The sequence below is a fragment of the Peromyscus eremicus genome, chromosome 8a, assembly GCF_949786415.1.
Source record: "Peromyscus eremicus chromosome 8a, PerEre_H2_v1, whole genome shotgun sequence".
Classification (NCBI taxonomy): Eukaryota; Metazoa; Chordata; class Mammalia; order Rodentia; family Cricetidae; genus Peromyscus; species Peromyscus eremicus.
In genome coordinates, this window is record NC_081423.1 from 104254997 (window position 1) to 104261728 (window position 6732).

Below are 6732 nucleotides of genomic sequence, written 5' to 3' on the forward strand. Positions count from 1 at the left end.
AAAATTTTCTATCTTCTATCCTTTTCTCAATTTCTATCTGTGAAAAATAAGTTTAAGGTATAGCGTAGTAATATAGTTTAGGAAAAACTTAGAAGTGTAAGATCATGTGGAAAAAAAATAAGGCAACTAGACAGAAAAACTCTATAATTTTCTAACTTTGGGGGCTATAAACGCAAACTGGGAAAAAAATCTTTCTTTGGGCTTTATGGGTAGTAAAAAAGCTCTTCTTTGAGCTTATGGGGAAGAAAAAGTTTCCTATGGAAGCTTTTTTCCTGGGGACAGCTGAAATGCTAAGTCCAAGCAGCAGGAGAAAGTGTTTTCTCCCTGAGGCAAAAACGTGGGTGTAAGAAGCCAAAAAGTTTAAAATTGGGAAGTTTTGGGAAAAGTTGGTCCTTCTCCTGGGGAAAAAAAAATCTTTCTCAAACTATAAAGCTTTTCTTGAAAAATTTGGGGGAAAAAAATCTCTCTAAAAAGCCTTAATCTTTCTCATACTAAAAGCTCTCAAACTTAAAAACTAAAGCCTTTAACTTTCTCAGAAGGACAAATTAGAATCACCTGAAGATATTAGTATGGGGACCACCTGTGATTAGCTCAAAGGGAAAACAACAAACTTAAGACAGCAAAACCTAAGTTCTCTTTCAAGCTTTAACAATCCTCCCTGCAATGCAAGAGGCAGGGACAAGTTCCTAAAAACCTCTTCTAAGCTCTGTCTCTTCAAGTTAGTAAAAGACAGTGTGTCAGTGTACCCTGAGGGAAACGCTTGGGAGAGTGTGGGTAAAGAGCTACAGAGAGCCCAAAAGGGCGGGAAACTTTACTGGGAAAAGCAAAAAAGCCAAGCTTTTCACTTACAGCCGAGCTGAGGCATCAAGGGTTTTGTTTGAGTGAGTGTTTCAGAATGAAAAGGTGCTCCTAATCGACCTAATGCAAAAATCCCCTGAAGCAATGCAAACTGTTAGCATTGTATCCTCGCTTCTGACCAAAAACCCAGAGGCGACTGGTTAGCGTCTCTGAGTTGGAGTGCACTTTGGGGATACTAGGGTTCCTGCAGTGGTAAACTTCCTGGAGCACAGAGCTGAGGCAGGAAGGTGCAGGACCCAGGGGAAGATTGCCAACGAACAAAGCTAAAGCCAGTGGGAACGGCACAGTTGTCTACTTTCCTACAAGTCCTGGGTTGATAGGTCCACAGCTGCAAAAAGAAATCTGAGAAAAGCTTTCCTATCAGAGTAAGGACCTTTCTGGGAAAACAATAAAGCTGAACTGTGTCTGAAGCAGTTGTGCTGCTGAGTCAGAACGCTGTCTGGGGAAAGAGCCCAGCCAGGCAGAACAGAACTATCCAGGAGTAAAGCTTTCTTTTCTGTCAGAGAAAGCATCTCTTTGAGAAAAGCTTTGTTTCAACTGACTCCCTGAGATGAGGGAGTGTAACCCTAAGGGGCGATTGCCTCTGGCATAAGCTCTGTCCTTGAGCACCCAGACAAGCAAACACAACCCACTGGGGGACTGGGCCAGGTGAAGGCCTGATAAGACAAAACACCTGTCCTAATGGGAGTTTATAAATGGCAAAAACCTCCCTTGTTAGATTTTCAGTTTGTACGCAAACCACACAGACCCGGAAAACAAACGGACAAAAGCCCCTACCTTCAGTAGCAGGGAAAGCAGCCACTGTAGTGTCGGAAACTGTTTCTGAGGTAGAGGGGATAAACTGAGACCAAACTGGGAACTGTCTGGGAAAAAGACTCCGAAGAAACAGAATGGACAGATACCTTCCCAGAAAATACATGACCTGTGAAAAGCTGCTAGAATTTGAGGCAGATTCGGGGGGAGAAAAAAAAGCCCCTATGTAGCTTGAGTTTTCCTGCCTGGCCCACAGTCAGGACAAATCTCTCTCACCTGCCAGTCCCACAGCCACTCAGAACCCGACCAAGTAAACACAGAGACTTATATTGGTTACAAACTGTAGGGCCGTGGCAGGCTTCTTGCTAACTGTTCTTACAGCTTAAATTAATCCATTTCCATTAATCTATACCTTGCCACACGGCTCATGGCTTACCGGCATCTTCACATGCTGCTTGTCATCATGGCGGCTGGTAGTGTCTCTCTGACTCAGCCTTCCACTTCCCAGCTTTATTCTCCTCCTTGTCCTGCCTACACTTCCTGCCTAGCCAATGGCCAATCAGTGTTTTATTTATTGACTAATCAGCAACACATTTGCCATACAGAACATCCCACAGCACCCCTACCTCCAAAAGCAGCTAGCTGGGGAACAGAGCCGCAGACAGATACCTGAAGCTCTGCATCTGGGGAAGGGAGGAACAAGCAAAATGAGATAGATCAGTGGGAGAAAATCTCTCTGAAGGAGCTATGGAAAAGCTGTTGTACATGATCTTGTTTTTCACTGACTGGCTAAGACAAACACAAGCCCCGAGGAAAGTTGCTATCAGAAATGCCAGCCTCAATGCCGGCTAACGAGGCAGGTGCAGTTCTGATTTGGGGGCCAGTGTCTAATGAAGGAGAAACACCTGTTAAAGCCAGTTGAGGAGAGAATAGAAATCTCCCAATGTGCCATAGCTGAAAATGTAAAATGCTTGTACAAATCTCCCATTGCAAAAGCAAAAAACTTTGTTCAAACCTCCCAGGCAAGAATTTGTAAGCAAGTTTGGTAAAAGAGAACCAGTTGACTCTCAGACCCAAAAAGAACTATGGGAAATGACTGATATAAGGGACTGATATTATTATGGACTGATATAAGGGAAATGCATTCCGGGAAAGGTAGTTTTTCCGCGAAAGATGGTGACATTGCCCTGAAACACGTTTGTCAGCTCAAAAATATGTTCATGGTAAACTTAAAATACAGCTTTTAAAAGAATAAGGAAGATAATCGTCTAAGAGTTTGTGTCAGTTTCAATGAAACATTGAAAGGATATGGAACTAGGCACTTCACAGTTTGGGGGGTTGGTAAAATGCCTTATTTACTCTAATAGCTGTGCAAATTTTTTGCGGTAGTTGGATGACAAAAAGCTACCTTTAAGAGCAAACAAGCCACTTTGAAATCCTTAAGAAAGCAAGAGAGAGCAGATTATACACTGAACGTTGTCTTAGATATGAAGAAACTTATGTGAAATTAAAAATTATTTACCTTTTGAACAAACTGCCTGCAATAAGTGATTTTTCTGCAAATCTAATTAAGGGGATAAGAACCAGGCATTCAAAAAGAAATGACTGCTTTATAGATGGGAAACAAACTTCAGAAAATCTGTCTTACAAAGGTTACTTCACCTGAAAGTTTCTTATTAGAAGTCAATGCTAAATATCACAGCTGCTAATAACATCAGGAGTTAAAGCTAATGAAGTGAAAATACTAAATACAGTTCGGAGCTGTGCCACTTTTGGCTTTACTAGCTCCTTTGGAAAAATACTTTATATCATCTAATAGCTGTGCGGTATTTGGCAAAGACCTTACAGCAGCTAAATACGGTAATTTCACCCTCAGTGTGAAGTGAAGTTTTTCCGTAGAACAAACCAAAAGTACTGCTGTAATAGAAATGTTTGTCTGAATTGAAGCACTTAGGGGAACTATTATGAATTTGGGTAAAGGGACAGCCTCTAGTTAAAAACCGTCTACCGCTGACAGTGCATCTCTGCCGGTTCCTGAACGGCTGAGAGAACTGGCAACTTTGGAGTGTGGCGTCATCCTGGGAATGTTATAGTCCCCTAGCAACAAATATCACAATTCTATAACAACAACACTTACTAAATCCCAGTGTTTTATAGCAAAGCTGACTATAAACTCTAAACTTTAGAAATGATGTACGTACTTCCTGTCTAGTTAAGAATCTTTCTAATAGAGATAGTGATAATAATTAAGAGTAAGAAGTAGAAAAAGATGAAAATAAGATATGTGAGTTTGTAAAAATTCTCTTGTTAGATCTGAGTTAAGAAATCTTTAGGTGTTTGCTAAGTTAAATATATGCTAACGGTAGCCCTGTATAAGTTTGTAAAATAGATCTATAGAGTTCCTTTAAGAAAATAAGCTTGCAAGAAATATCTAAGGTAGTCTTAAGACATGTAGTAATAAGCTTGTAAGAAGTAAAGATACTAATTGTAAATGTAAGTTTAAATAAGAAATATGATAAGTATATAAGAAGTAATAAGAAATATATTTGCTAAAGTAGTTCTATAGTTTCTTTAAGGAGTATAAATAAGTAGATGTTAATACGTTATATGTGAGTTTGTAAAATGTAGATGTTGAATGTGAGTCTAAATGCTTTACAAGGCAAAAGGTTATATGTGAGTTTGTAAAAAAGTGTAAATGTTAAGTGTGAGTCTATTCTTAATGTATATGGTTGAAAGAACCTGAGACACGGAAGGAGGTGTCCTAGTAGACTGCAAAGTAGTCAGTCTGAGCAGTTTTCAAAAGCTCCAGAAGCCGCTAAGAAGATAAGAATGGCGGACGCGAGAACCAGCACAAGGCATCCGCAGCTGAGATCCGTGGAAAATCCACGCAACACAGAAAAACCTGAGCTAACATCAAAAAACGGTGCGGTTTAGAATACTACTGTACCTAAAAAGGTCGGTCTGTGAGAACAAAAGTTGCAGAGGCTTGTTTGAACTAAAATTGTTAACTGCAAAAAGTCTTGGTTGTAAAACGTCTCTTCATATTTGGAAGTGAAGCCTGATACCAGAATTTATTTCTTGTTTTAACTTTTTGAACTTAAAATGAGATAAAACTACAGAAAGATTTTGGTTCTGGATTTCTTCATATTTGGAAGGCTAGTACCAGAATTTATCATTTGAATTCTAGGACTTAATGAACTGAACAATAGATTTCATTGCAATGGGACAATTTTGAGTAATGACCTAGGAACAGTTTTCCTGTTAAATGAAGTTAATGGGTTAAATGAAGAAATTTATTATTTCTACCTAGAATCAAGATGCAGTTTTGTGTATGCATATATGCTTTATTAATTGGTGATTCATGAATTGTTTTGTGGAACTGTTTATGTAAAAATGGAATTACATACATAACTGGTTTTGTGTTACAAATGGAACTGTTTAAATGGAAAAGTTTGGGTGTTATAACTAGGCTTGAGATTTTGCTTAAAAAATTATAAAGAAAAGGGGGAGAGTTAATATTCCTTAGTCTAATTTCAAAAGTTGTTTGAGTGGATTAATGTCATGTTTTTGTTAGTAAGAAATGCAAATGGGGTATATTAAGAGACTACTTTTAAAGTGTAAAGAGTTTTATTAAGAAACTGCTTTTGGATGTTTTGCTAAGTTTTCAAAGTGTTAATGGTTAGATTGAGAAGATTGCTTTTCAATGTGGGTTTGTAGGAATTGTATGAGTTTGGGTTCATCTATCTAGGTTTGAGATTTTGTTTAAAAAATTATAAAGAAAAGGAGGAGTTATGAGATTGAATTATGTTTGCAGAAACCTATTGATATTAATGCACCCTGGTTTTGTGGAGTTAAGGAAATATTTAAGTTTGATGTGAACATTGAAGTTTTTCCTATGTTCTGTTAGCAAGAAAATTCAAATGATTGAGTTAAAGTTGTAAGACGGAGAAAATTGTTAACTATATATAGCACCATATATGCTAATTCAAATGGTTCTGTTAAGAGTTTGCTTTGAGTTGTAAGATTGAGAGAATTGTGGCTATGTATAGCAATATTTATGTTAACCTGTTAATGGTAATGATGAAGCCAAGGGATTCTTTAAGTTTGTAGTTGTCTTAAGAGTTTTTGGCTTAGAAAGGGCTTGAGGCAGCAAAGACTGCTGTAGTCACCTTGGACCTAATTCAAAAGAGAAATGCCATCTATATCATCCTCTACTCCATACTCAAGGTGTAACAGCTATGGAGATTGCTGTAAGCCACTAATAGTTATTTTTTATATATTAAGAAAGGGGGACCTGTGGGAGCCCGTTCTCTGGTTTCTCGTGGCTTTACCCAGCAGGTCAGCATAGAGGATAATTAGGACCACGGGCCTGAGTGCAGGTGTTTTAGATGGTCTGCACTTGACTGTGCTGGGGGAGGAGGTCTTCTGCTCCACCCCTTGGCGTCTCTATAAAAACCCTGGGGCAGAGACAGTTGGGCCCCATTGGAATAGGTTCCAGGCCCTCTCAAGGCTATCCTTTATTTTCTATCTGTTTATCTCTGCAATATTCTCTGCGATAAATCCTTCTATCTAATATTTCTTGCTGCTCGCACTCAAGAAAGCTCTGGGGAACTGTGGGGGTGGTTGGGTAACCGCCCCACACAAAGGCACCAGGCAATTACATGGTTTGTAGACAGGCAGGCAGGCAAAACATCCACACACAAACAAATCCCTTCTCTACTCAAACAAGACAACACACACACACACACACACACACACACACACACACACTTACTTTCCTTTTTGTTTAACCTATTGTGTCCAATTTGTTTTGCCCGTATATTGATGGATGTGTGGCATTCTACTTCAGGATATCAACATGCTAGGTGCATCATTAATCATTCCCTTCTAGACTGTGATTGCAAAAAATAATAGTCTATCTTTAGTTTGATATTTAATATGTACAATGTTATACCTTTTTTTAGATTGTAAGAATAATGATGGTATTTTACTTCACATAATCATATATGGGTCTAGGTCATTCTGGGTACACCAAGGTATTTCACAATTGATAGAATTATATCTGATAGACAGTTCATATTCCTTATGAGATATCTAAGTGTAGTTGCTTTTCCAATAAAC